Genomic DNA, 14,231 nt, shown 5'->3' on the forward strand with positions numbered 1-14,231 from the left:
GTCCTGGGGTCAGACAGATTGGTATGTGTACACTGCTGAGCTCAAACACACTAGGGAGTGGATACTCCTGAGTCACCTGGACTGGTTAGTAGATATTCATAGGGTTATACATACTGGGGTGTGGACACCTCTGAGGTCAGATAGCCTGAGGCATGGACACCCTTGGATTTGCACAGATTGTAGTGTGGAACCTCTAGGGTCACTCAGACTGGGATGTGTGCTTCTAGGATCAGACAGCCTAAGGTGTCGGCAACTGTGAGGTCACACAGAGTGGGTGTGGAGAGACATGGGGCCACAATGATGGGGGTTTGGACACTCCTGGAATCACATAGGCTGGAGCATGGACAGATATGAGGGTGCTCAGAGGCATGAACAGTCCAAGGGTCACAGAGGGCTTGGGACACTCTGGAAGTTAAACACACTGGGGAGTGGACACCTGAAGTCAGACATGTTGTGGACTGGACTCTCCTCAGGTTGCACAGTCTGGAGTGTGAGCATCCATGGTGTCCCACAGAGGCGAGGAGACTCCTGGGGTCATAGTGACTGAGGCTAGGACAGTTCTATGGTCACATAGGCTGTGTTGTAGACATCACTGAAGTCTCAGTGAAAGGGTACAGACATTCTTGTGGTCAAAGAAGTGATGAGTTGGTACCCCTTGGGCTAGGGACTGAGGGTGTATACTCCTTTGGTCACACGGAGTGGTTAATGGATACTCCTCAGTATAGACTGGGGAGTGGACTCTGCTGAGGTCACAGGCTGTGGTGTGTGTGGCTCTGGGGTCACATATATGGGTATTTAGACCCTCATAGGGTAACACATATTGGGGAATGGACATTTGTGGAGTCACACACAGTGGGGAGTCAACACTTCTGGGGTCACTCATATAGGGTTTGAACACTCAGAATCTCAGGGACTTGGATGTGAACACTGCTGGTGTGACACAGCTTTGGGGGTGGGCACTCTTGGTGTCACACATACTCTGTGCTGTGTGCTTTGTTGCTCAGTCGTGTCTGGCTCTTTGCAGCCCATTGGACTGCAGCCTGCCAGGCTCCACTGTCAATGAGATTTTTCAAGCAAAAATATTGAAATGAGTTGCCATTTCCTCCTCCAAGGGATCTTCCCAACCTAGGAACTGAACCCATGTCTCCAGTGTCTCTTGCATTGCAGGTGGATTCTTTACCCACTGAGCCATTGGGGAAGCCCGAATGCATATTAACTCATTGTGTAGATGGGATTCTTCAGGCAAGAATACTGGAGTGGGTTGCCATTTCCTTCTCCAGATCTGTGGGGATAACTTATTTCCCACCTCCTTTGCCAAGACATTTTGAGGATGAAGTGACATTCTCAAGTTAAAACTGCTTTGTAACGTGAAGTACAAGGCTGAAGATTTTTCCTAAAATTCAAAGCACAGAACTGGTTGGTCCAATGCATGGCGCGAGGAGCTGGGAGAGTGGACACCAAGTTTGTAATCATGGATCTAACTGTGTGACCTTGAAAAATTCACTTGTTTAGCCCAGCCTGAGATTCCTGGGGACCACACCTATCTGACAGGGAGTCATGGGGACAGATGGCTGTCCCCAAAAGTCATGCTTCATCATCCCTAGTGTAGAGCTACTGCAAAGCAGCTGCCCAGGTATAAACTACAATTCCCACACCTTTTGCACAGGAATGGGGTCATATTGAGAGGGTAACAGGCAGGAAGGCCAGGGGTCTCCAAATGGAGGAAATAGGCTGTAAGTGTCAGACATTTTAATCTCTCTTAAGCAGCAGGAGGAAAAAACTAGCAATATTTTTTCCTTCTCTATACAAATTTAAAAGGAGACTTCTCTTAAAATACTGTGTTGCCATGACACCTGGTTTCACCTGAAGCTAACTATTCTCAAACCTTGAGTTAACCAATACATTTTTCTTATGGAAATGTTTGTCTTAAGCTATGTTAATGTGCTATGCATTTACCCCAGACTCTGTCTTCAAGCCAAATGGCTCAGAACCTACTTGACAAACCAGAATGTTATACTCAGATATTGTTCCCCTAATCTATGTAAATGAAACTATTTGTATGGTAATCTGCCCTTCTACAAGATTCAAGTCAATCGTTTTATGGCCTGGGATGAATCATCTGGTGCCAAGATTAACACAAAATGCAATTTATGGATGAGGGGCCTGGTGCCATTCTGAGTTTTAAGACATTCCTTTCTTTTCTTTAACAGACTGCTAGTGACTTATATAACATCCAGCTGAAGACTAGCAGGGGGGTATTCTTTCTGCCCCCTTCTGATGCCTAAGTCAGAAGCTTTCTCCATCTCCTTTATACTTTGATAAAACTTTATTACACAAAAGCTCTGAGCGATCCAGCCTCATCTCTAGCCCCAGATTGAATTCATCTCCTCCGGAGGCCAAGAATCCCAGTGTCTTATCATTTAGCCACAACCTTTCAATATGGCCAGTCCTGCTGAATGGAGCTTGAGCTAAAATGATGTGTATACTTAACAAACAGTCGTGTTTTCTTCATGTGCCTTTTGTTCATCTTTTGGAGGTCAAGAGGCCCAAGAGAGGGACGTCAGTTTACAAGGAGCCTGGGGTCCTCTGCCACTACTTGGAAGTCCACCTATGAACCAGGAAGACAGGTATTAGTTTGTGATGCTTATTATTGTGTGACATCACTGGCATTGGGGTGTTGGTTTGTTACTGCGGAGAATTCATTCCTGAACACACACACAGTGCTGTGTGGATTGAATCCTCTGTGGAAATGGGCTCTGCAAGCTGAGGAGCCCATGGACAGGGCAGCCTTCTTCCTGGAGACCTCCTGGCTTCTAGGAGCTGCTTGTCGTTCTTTTATAGCAGACACAGCTCTGGCCAGCAGGAGGGGATAGGAGGGCATTTGCATCTCCAAGTTGGATACCAGCTTCACTGCTGGGGGTGGAGTGACCCTGGACATTTCTGGTGGCTGCTAATATTTTTTGGCTTGTGGCCCCATCACTCCAATGTCTTCCTCCATGGTCATAATGCCACCTCCTTTGTATGTGCATCTCCTCTTCTGTCTATCTCAAATCTCTCTCAGGCTCTCTCTTATAAGGACACTTGTGGTTACATTTAGAGCCCATCAGATAATCAAGATAATCTCCCTGTCTCTAGATCCTTCACTTAATCACATCTACAAAGTCTTTTTTTTGCCATATAAGTAATTGTCACAAGTTTCAAGAACTAGGAGGTAGATAATTTTCTAGGGCTATTAGTTAGACTGGGTTTTCCAGGTGGCACTAGTGGAAAAGAACCCACTTGCCAATGCAAGAGACCTAAGAGACATGGGTTGGATCCCTGGGTCGTGAAGATTCCCTGGAGAAGGGCATGGCAACCCACTCCAGTCTTCTTTCCAGGAAGATCCCGTGGACAGAGGAGCCTGGTGGGCTACAGTCCATAGGGTTGCAAAGAGTCAGACATGACTGAAGCGATTTAGCAAGCAGGCATGCATTAATTAGCCTTCAATAGTTGAGGATGGCAGAAAGGAGCCCTTGGGGGAGTGACATCTTGGTTGAAATCTAAAGGATATGAAGTTAACCAAGCAGAAGAAGGGGAGACAGAATGTGCCAGCGACATGTGTCAAGCTCTTGGAGATGAGAACAAACAATGTTTTTTTTTATTTACAGAAAAGAAAGTCAAATTTATTTAATGGAAAACTAGAATTAATAAAAATTAGCAAATACACACACAAAAAATATGCACACAGCAGCAGCACTATGTATTGACTCACATAGGAGAAAATCAGTGCTCCAAAAACACTCAACATGGCTTGTCAGTTAAAGGAAAAAAAATCCGCGTGTGCACACACACACACACACACTCATGCACACTCACACACACGCACAGGCACACAAAAAACAACAAAAAAATAGAACTCAGTATTTTTCAACAGTACACTCAATCTACAACAAACAGAAATTCAGAATTACATTACAGTCCTTCCTTTTTTAATACAAAAGATGCCCATCTTGTGTGTAAATATCTATATTTTTCAGTGGTTTACTGTTGACTTATTTTTAAATATATTAGTGTTATTACATACAACCGTTTCTTGTATTTAATAGCCTTTCCTTTTATTTACTGTCATGTGTCTAGCTTCCACCTACCAAAAGTTCTGGTTGGTAGGCAGACAGGTGCCTTATTCTCTGGGAAATTGAATGCAATGGTTTTAAACACTGGCCAGAAAATGTTTCATTGCCATTTTAACACATGGAAATAGTTACACTAATGTGTAAATTGCCATTTACTGCAAAAAGCTGTGCAATGCTGATGTCAAAGACTAGGCAGTCACTGTTCATAATGGCTGTTGCAATTCCCTCATGAATAGATCAAGGAATGGCTTCCCAAGCCAATTGCTGCCTATGTGCTTTTAGCTCAAGTTGATAAGCAAACTTTTCAGCTTGCTCGGGTGTTCCTATCAGCTGTACAATTGCAAAGAATTGCTGGTGACCATCGTAGTTTTCCTGTTTCTCCAAGACTAGCATGAAGTGAAAGTCAAAACAGGACTCCACCAGCACCCAGTCAACAGCACCAGGAAGATTAATGTCTGTAGCAAGGAAAACTATATCCTCTCCCTGTAGGATTGTCATGGACTCATGGTCATGCATAAGATGTGGCACAACAGCATCCAGAGAGCCTTGCCATTTATAGGCAACACCAGGGAATGGACAGGAGCAAGGCCTAAACTCACAGAGCTCTTCGTAGTATGCTTTTTCTGTGTATGGCAGAGTTAGTTCACATCCAGAAGAGGCATATGTACAAGGGAAAAGTACTGAATTGGCCACTTTATCCATAGCCAAGTTGCGAGTGGATCCCAATGGGCTCCGGCAAGTCAGACAGTGTGTGAGCTTTCGGCAACAGTTGTGACAAACAAGACCGCCACTCTGACAGGGAAGAATGGGTGGTAACACATGGTCAAAGCAGAACGGACACTCATAAAAGACTCGCCAGGCCATTGTTGGCCGCAGCGGTGCCAGTCAGGGCAAGCATGCTCTGGGAGGACGGTGCACACATTGAGGTTCCAGTAGGTACCGCTGGTGCAGCCTTAGGACTCATTTCTGTGGGCAGAGAGCGAACCTCAGATCTCGGTCCTGGCTCAAAGGTTCTCCGTCGCCAGCGCCAACAGCCACCACCGTGGGCAGCGCCAAAGCCTCTTCCTCAGGCCAACACCGAGAGGACACACTGGGTCGCTGCTGTCACTCGACAGTGTGCCCCTCAGTGGCCGCCCCAGCTCTCCCTGGTCGCCACAGTTTTGCACATCATCAAACCCCGCCGTGCACTCCCGCTAAATAACACACACAATGACGGCAATCGTCAGGAGGCGTGACCTCACGCGTGCTGGTGGCTGGAAGGTGACTGAGAACAAACATTATTTTTTTTTTTCAAACATTATTTTTAAAAGTATGTTTATTTATTTGGCTGCCCCGGGCCCTAGTTGCATGACAGGGAATCTCTGATATTCATTGCAGCATGTGGGATCTGTTTAGCAGTGTCCTGTGAAATCAAGTTCCCTGACTGGGGATTGAACCCAGGACCTCTGCTTAGAGCAGAGAGTCTTAGACACTGGACCACCAGGGAAACCCTAAGCATAAAAAATTTCAACCTGGGGAAACCAAGCTGTTTAAGGTAGCAGACCAGCCTGTCAAGCAATAGGCACATCGCCAAGGCCCAGATTAGCCTAGGCAGGCAGAGGGAAGAGAAGGAAATAGGCAACCTGGCAATATCCTGGTGCAGCTCCATAGTTGTGTGTAATGGACAGGCTGAGGGCTGGCCTGTGCCTCTCACCAGACCTGGAAACTTGGGCCACCAGCCCCTACTCATGCACTCAGGAAGGCAGGTCTCTGGACCACAGTGTCCCCCCAGCACAGGTCAGTGAGGACTGACAGTGGTTAAGATACTGGCTTCTAGAGTTGGGTGACCTGGGACCCCTGGCAGGATGGCCTTGTGCAGTTTACTTATCCTCTCTGAAGCCCTCTCTTCCCTTTCTTGTACTCCAGGTAGTAGGGGTTTGCAAATGTTAGTAATTATGAATACCAAGAGATATTATGAGCCTTGGGATATTTCAGGGGAGAGAGGTAAGAAGAATGCAGGGCCTCTAGGTCTGTATTCAGGGCACCAGAGCTCACTTCCTCTTTTGTAAGCTGATTTAGTCTCTTATTGGTCAAGCTGGTTCAAGTTGGCTTCTGAAGTGTACTTGTAAACAAAAGCATTTTATCTGATAAAGGTTTTTCTTTTTTCTTTTTTTTTTTACTTAGAGAATTAAGAAAAATTTTAAAGTGGAGGGTGATGTGATGAAAAATTTAGCTGAAGTTCAGCAGTTTTTTGTTTTTGTTTTTTTTTACATTTTGCATTTGCAGCAGGCAGAATGATGCCCTTACCCTTCAAAGATGTCTCAGTCCTAATTCCCAGAACCTGTGAATATATTAGGAATTCCCAGGTGGCACTAGTGCCACAGATCCCATCTGCCAATGCAGGAGATGTAAGAGATATGGGTTCGATCCCTGGGTTGGGAAGATCTCCTGGAGGAGGCATGGCAACCCACTCCAGTATTCTTGCCTGGAGAATCCCATGGACAGAGGAGGCAGATGGGCTACATTCCATAGGGTCGCACAGAGTCGGACACAACTGAAGGGACTGAGCATGCATGCACCTGAATATGGTGCATTATGTGGTAAAAGAAAAATCAAGGTTTCAGATGGAATTAAGGTTGTAAATCAAGTGACCTTAAAATAGGGAGAGTATCATGGATTATCTGGTGGACCCAATGTAATCACAGGGGTCCTTCAAAGTGAAGAGGGAGTCAGAATCGATAAGATGGGAGAACTCAGCTGAAGTTATTAGCTTTCAAGATGGAGGAAGTAGGCCAGGAACTGAGGAATGCAGGGGCCTCTGAAAGCTGGAAAAGGCAAGAATACACAATTTCCCTTAGAGCATCTAGAAAGGAACACAGGCCTGCTAACGCCTTGACTGGAGGCCAGTGAGACCCGTGTCATATTTCTGACCTCCAGAGCTGTAAGGTATTAATTAGTGTTGCCTTGAGCCACTAGGTTTGTGCTGATTTGTTACAACAGCGATAGGAGACTCATACAGCATCCATTTATTTTTCTCCTCTTAATGTCATTGAAGAGAAACTCAACACCTTTAACTTCAACTAAAATACGTAGTATAAGCCCGCTTGTGTAAATTACTTTTATTTCTCTTTCTCTCTGTACCCACCAGTCTTGCCTTCTATCTGTGTACATATGTAGAAAAACATGGTGAGAGAAAATGGTTATTTCTTAGTGGTGAGACTTAGAATAATTTTTTTTTTATTTCTAGAAGGTTTTTGTTTGTTTTAATTAGAGGATAATTGCTTTACAATATTATGATGGTTTTTGCCATACATCAACATGAATCAGCATTAGGTATACATGTGTCCCCTCCATCTTGAACCCCCCTAGAGTGATTAAAAAAAAATGTTTCATCTTTGTGCTTCTTTGCACTTTGGGGGGGCATTTTTTTTTGTAATGAGCAGGCATTATTATCATTATTTTTAACCAAAATGATAAGGTCATGATTATTCATGTTCATTGCCAAAGCCGTAGCCACAATTGAGCAATCTGTGCATCCCAGATGTGGGCTTCTCAGAGCCAAGCAGCACAGCCCAGATCTAGCCTACTCCTTCCTCCTCTCTCCACATTGTAGACAAATAGATAAAATTTGTGCCTGGCTATTCTGGGCTGAACTGTTTTCTTCCCAAATTCAGATGTTGAAGCCCTAGTCCCCAGTTGCTCAGAAGGTGACCATAACTGGAGATATGGCCTTTAAAGGGATGATTAAGTTACGATGAGGTTGAGTGGGCCCTAATCCACTCTGATTGATATCCTTTTAAGAAGGGCAAGATTAGGACAGCAATAACACAGAAAGACCAGGTAAAGACACAATGAGTAGGTGGCCATTTGCAAGCCAAGGAGAGAGGCCTCAGGAGAAACTAACCATGCCAGCACTTAGATTTGGGGCTTTTAGCCTCTGGAATTGTGAGAAAATACATTTCTGATGTGTCAGCCACTCATCTATGATATTCTGTTATGGCAGTCTGAGAAGACTAATACACTGACATTACCTGCTGCTGCTGCTGCTGCTAAGTCGCTTCAGTCATGTCTGACTCTGTGCAACCCCATAGACGGCAGCCCACCAGGCTCCCCCTTCCCTGGGATTCCCCAGGCAAGAACACTGGAGTGGGTTGCCATTTTCTTCTCCAATGCCTGAAAGTGAAAAGTGAAAGTGAAGTTGCTCAGTCATGTCCAACTCTTCGCGACCCCATGGACTGCAGCCTACCAGGCTCCTCCGTCCATGGGATTTCCAGGCAAGAGTACTGGAGTGGGTTGCCATTGCCTTCTCCGTGACATTACCTGCTACTTTGCTCCAAAGAAACAACTTCTGTGTGATAGTAATTTCAAAGCATGTTCTAAGAGGGCTGATTTAATTCCTGAAAGATACTTTATTTTCACAGTCTTATAACTTTTCACAAACCAGTCAACTTGTGGCAGATCAGAATGGTGCTTATGACTCCTCATTTGACAGAAAACACAGGCCCATGGGGCACATAGGAGTTGACTGAAGTCCCACGTTATCATGTGGATCTCCAGGCGCCAGCCCTGAACATGGCATAGGAATGCTGAGATCAGGGGCCAAAAAATACATCACTCTGTCTAGAACAGAGTCCATCACATCAACAGTTCTCTTCTGGAAGTATCACATTTGATTTTGGCCCTGATCTCTAAGATGTCCTCATCCTCTTGTTCAGAGAGCCTTTTAAAAATTTATTTTATTTTATTTTAAAAGATTTATATTTATTTTTGGCTGTGCTGGGTCTTTGCTGCTGTGAGCAGACTTTCTCTGGTTGTGGTGAGTGAGGACTACTCTCTAGTTGCGATGTGCAGGCTTCTCATTCCAGTGGCTTCTCTTGTTGCAGAGCACAGGTTCTAGAGCTGTGGTCTTCAGTGGTTGTGGCACATGGGCTTAGTTGCCCAAGAGCATGTGGAATCTTCCCAGACCAAGGGTGGAATCCATGTCTCCTGCAGTGTTAGGTGAACTCTCAACCACTGGACCACCAGAGACATCCAAAAAATGTTATATTATATTGAGCTATAGTTAATTTACAATGCTGTTTTAGTTTCAGGCGTACAGCAAAGAAATTCAGTTATATATTTGCTTATATTGATTCTTTTTCAAATTCTTTTACCATTTAGGCTGTTAAAGAATATAGAACAGAGGAGACAGTCTTTTTTAAGTTAAAAAAAGCATTGAAAACCTTTTTTAAAAATTTGCTAATGGTAATTTGATGGACACAAAATCAAACTGAACCCTTCCTGGCTCTCTCTCATTAATTCAAGATATGAAATTTTCATGGATTTTTTAAAGCACATTCTTATTAATTAGAATATAGCTCAAATTTAAAATGAGGATCCAGCTGCCAATATTACTATTAGGACTTTAAGTTGAGAAAACATTCACCAGTCATTCTTGGACTTTATAGCTGACTGTGCAATGGTGAGGTCAGTGGGCATGCAGGTCCCTGGGGTGTCACTTAGCAAGCCAGGCAGAGAAAGCCTCCAGGACCTGCCTGAGGGCCATTGCTCCATGCTGGGCATGAAGAATGGGGCAGCTACGTTTGACCTTGTAATGGGCAGAGAGCGGCAGGGTAGGGGAACCCAGGAGAACTGCTCTGTGACGTGGCTGGTGGTCTCGGTTTTTATGGTGATGGGATTTGTATTTGGGTTGTCTTTAGCCGATCGTTCTGACTCAGAGTCCTTCCTGGTGGTGCACGCCTTTTTCAGCCAAGATAGATGCCAGTTAGAAAGATTCTGGGAGGTGGTCGAACATGTGGTGTCTCCTTTTGACCTTTCCTGAACTCTTCCAGTTGGTGGTGGCTTATTAGTTCTGTGTTCCTTACCAGGAACCCCAATCATAAAAAAACTCATGCAAATGGTTACTATGGTGCCTCACCAGGGTGGGCCATTTCAGTCAGTGTGCTTTCCCTAACAACTTCATTGGTCTTTATACCACTGTGCAGTGTAAATCTGATGAATCCCACTGTGTGTGTGTAGGTGTCTGTGTGTGTATGTGTGGGGGAGGGGTCTGGTCCAAAGGTAGGGAGCAGGGTTGCCAGGCATCTTATATGTACAGGACATATCCTGTATTTATTTTGTGCTATGTCCCTGCATTGCCTTTGTCAGGATACCCCAAATCTTGTGTTTAGCTTTTTTCCCCCTTATTGACTTACCAAAACTGGATGTGCATGTCTCTCAGCAAGAATATTGGAGTGGGTTGCCATTTCCAACTCCAGGGGATCTTCCCACCCAGGGATCAAACTCCAATCTCTTGTGTCTCCTGCATTAGCAGGCAGATTCTTTACCACTAGCGCCACCTGGGAAACCCACAAAAACTGCACAGTTGGAGCCATTTTTCTGCCATAGTAATTGGTTCTTTGCGTTTTCCCTTGTGTCCCTCAGCATGTGGGATCTCAGTTTCCCTATCAGGGATCAAACTTGTGCTCCCTGCATTAGAAGCATAGAGTCTTAACCACTGGACCACAAGGGAAATTCCAGTATTTGCTTCTTAAATCGCTAACAGGGCAACACTACTGAAAATCATATGTCCCCAAATAAAGATCTGGAAAATCTCTTACAGTCGCTCCTGCAGATTTGAGGGAGGAAAGACCAAAAAGGGTGACTGAGAATGGAAAATACACACTGCAGAAAGGAAAAGGCTGTTTTGTGGGCAAAGTCTCAAGTTGTGACCAGGTAATCACTGTTTAGATATAACTTCAGCTGTGTGCACGTGCTTGGAAAATCAGCCAGTCAGGAATAGCCTCACCCCAGGGACTATATTCGTGAGACTTGACACATCAATGACAGGCCAAAGCTTCAAAAAGTGGGCAAACCATCTGAACAGGCAGATTACACAAGACATTACAAATGTCCAATAAATCTGAAAGGCATTCAACCTCATAAATCACAGGGGAAACTCAAATTAAAACCACAATAAGGAGCATAACATAATATCAGATTGTTAAAAAAGAGAGAAAAGAAAAAAATTCAAGGTAATTCTCTGTGCACTACTGGTGGGAATATTAAATGATAGAAGCACTTCAGAAAACCATTTGGAATTGAAAGTTGCTGCTGAGCCGTGAAAGATGCCAGGAATCTTGGCCTCTGGAGAAGAGGAATTCAATCCATGGCCAGTGACAAGGCTTGATCTCAGAGCTTTTGCATAATAAAGTTTTATTAAAGTATAAAAGAGATAGAGAAAGTTTCTGACATAGACATCAGAAGATGGCAGAATGAGTGCCCCTCTGCTAATCTTTAGAAGGAAGTTATATACCTACTAGCAGGCTGCTAATTAGAGAAAGGAAATGTCTCAAAACTCAGAGAGTGGCACCAGGCCCCTCACCCACAACATGCATTTTGAGATAACATTGGCACAATGTGAGTCATCTCGGGCCATAAAATGGTTGACATGAATCTTGAAGAAAGGCGGATTTTCAAGCAAATACATAGACTCATTAACATAGAGTAGGAGAACAACTGTATGAGTAAAACATACTGGTTTGTTCAGCCATTATGGGTTTTGAGTCTTAGGCAGAACCAATTTGAAGAAAGACAGAGAAGTACATAGCTCATTAACATAGCTTAAGAAAAAACATTTCCATAAGAAAAACGCATTGGTTAGCTCAAGGTTTGAGAAAAGTTCAGGTGGAACCAGGTGTCATCATGGCAACACAGAATTTTAAAAGGAACGTCCTTTTAATTTTGTATAGAGAAGGGGAAAAATCTGTCACTTGTAGTTTGTTTCCTCCATTTGGGGGCCTCTAGCCTTCCTGCCTGTTACCCTCTCAGAATCATTTAAGCAAGTTTAAATATACTTGTTTTCTGTGATCCAGAAATTCTACTTCTTCAGGCACATTGGAGAAAGGATAAACAAACTGTGGAATAATACACCCAATCAATTATCCCTGAGTGACTAATGGCCAGTCCTAGAGTCAGCTGGTAGAAAAATCCTCCTGAATATCAGCCAATCAGAGACAACCCCATGCTTCTACGGAACAGCCAATCAGCAAGTGCTCACTCCCACAGCCTGTTCTAAAAGTGGACAGTTGACAGCAGCCTTACTCCAGCCATTGCAGGAACAGGCTACAAGTCCACTGATGCTTCCACATTCTTGCTTCTCATGTCTGCCATCCCTAGATGCCCAACTCCTCTGAACCTTCTCAAAACTCTGGCTTCATTCAGGAAATCTGTGCTTTATAAAGCACAGCTTGCCCTCACAGGTAAATGGAAAGTTCACCTTAAATGAACAAAGCTAGTGTAGGTGATGGAATTCCAGCTGAGCTATTTCAAATCCTAAAATGTGATGCTGTTAAAGTGCTGTATTCAATAGGCCCACAAATTTGGAAAATTCAGCAGTGGTCACAGGACTGGAAAAGGTCAGTTTTCATTCCAATCCCAAAGAAAGGCAATGCCAAAGAATGTTCAAATTACTGTACAACCGTGCTCACTTCGGCAGCACATATACCAAATTACTGTACAATTGCACTCATTTCATATGCTAACAAGATTATGCTCAAAGTCCTGCAAGCTAGGCTTCAGCAGTACATGAACCAAGAAGTACCAGATATATAAGCTGGATTTAGAAAAAGCAGAGGAACCAGAGATCAAATTGCCAACATGCACTAGATCCTAGAAAAAGTATGGGAATTCCCCCAAAATCATCTGCTTCTGCTTCATTGACTACCCTAAAGCCTTTGACTATGTGGATCACAACAAACTGCGGAAAATTCTTAAAAGACGGGAACACCAGACCACCTTACCTGTTTCCTGAGAAACCTGTATGCAGAAGAAGAAGCAATGGTTAGAACCAGACGTGCAACAACAGACTGGTTCAAAATTGGGAAAGGAGTACGTCAAGGCTGTATATTGTCACCTAGCTTATTTAACTTATATGCAGAGTGCATCAGGCAAAATGCTGGGCTGGATGACTCACAGACTGGAATCAAGATTGCTAGGAGAAATATCAATAACCTCACATATGCAGATGATACAACCTTAATGGCAGAAAGCGTAAAGAAACTAAAGAGCCTCTTGATGAAAGTGAAAGAGGACTTTGAAAACACTGTCTTAAAACTCCACACTCAAAAAAAACTAAGATCATGGCATCAGGTCCCATCAGTTCAGTTCAGTTCAGTCCAGTCGCTCAGTCGTGTCCGACTCCTTGTGACCCCATGAATTGCAGCACTCCAGGCCTCCCTGTCCATCACCAACTCCTGGAGTCTACCCAAACCCATGTCCATTGAGTCGGTGATGCCATCCAACCATCTCATTCTCTGTCGTCCCCTTCTCTTCCTGCCCCCAATCCTTCCCAGCATTAGGTTTTTTTTCCCAATGAATCAACTCTTTGCATGAGGTGGCCAAAGTACTGGAGTTTCAGCTTCAGCATCAGTCCTTCCAATGAACACCCAGGACTGATCTCCTTTAGAATGGACTGGTTGGATCTCCTTGCAGTCCAAGGGACTCTCAAGAGTCTTCTCCAACACCACAGTTCAAAAGCATCAATTCTTCAGTGCTCAGCTTTCTTCACAGTCCAACTCTCACATCCATACATGACTACTGGAAAAACCATAGCCTTGACTGGATGGACCTTTGTTGGCAAAGTAATGTCTCTGATTTTAAATATGCTATCTAGTTTGGTCATAATTTTCCTTCCAAGGAGTAAGTGTATTTTAATTTCATGGCTGCAACCACCATCTGCAGTGATTTTGGCGTCCAAAAAAATAAATTCTGACACTGTTTCCACTGTTTCCTCATCTATTTCCCATGAAGTGATGGGACCAGATGCCATGATCTTAGTTTTCTGAATGTTGAGCTTTAAGCCAACTTTTTCACTCTCCTCCTACACTTTCATCAAGAGGCTTTTTAGTTCCTCTTCACTTTCTGCCATAAGGGTGGTGTCGTCTGCAGTTATCTGAAGTTGTTGATATTTCTCCCAGCAATCTTGATTCCAGGTTGTGCTTCTTCCAGCCCAGCATTTCTCATGATGTACTCTGTATATAAGTTAAATAAGCAGGGTGACAATATACAGCCTTGACATACTCCTTTTCCTATTTGGAACCAGTCTGTTATTCCATGTCCAGTTCTAACTGTTGCTTCCTGACCTGCATACAGGTTTCTCAA

The 14,231-nt window shown here is 44.0% G+C and overlaps 1 pseudogene; it reads right to left on the reverse strand.

Annotated features, from left to right (window-relative positions):
* Window positions 1-4,223: 4,223 nt before the first annotated feature.
* On the reverse strand, window positions 4,224-5,229 carry LOC122689204 (annotated as a pseudogene).
* Window positions 5,230-14,231: the final 9,002 nt, after the last annotated feature.

The sequence above is a fragment of the Cervus elaphus genome, chromosome X (genome assembly GCF_910594005.1).
Source record: "Cervus elaphus chromosome X, mCerEla1.1, whole genome shotgun sequence".
Classification (NCBI taxonomy): Eukaryota; Metazoa; Chordata; class Mammalia; order Artiodactyla; family Cervidae; genus Cervus; species Cervus elaphus.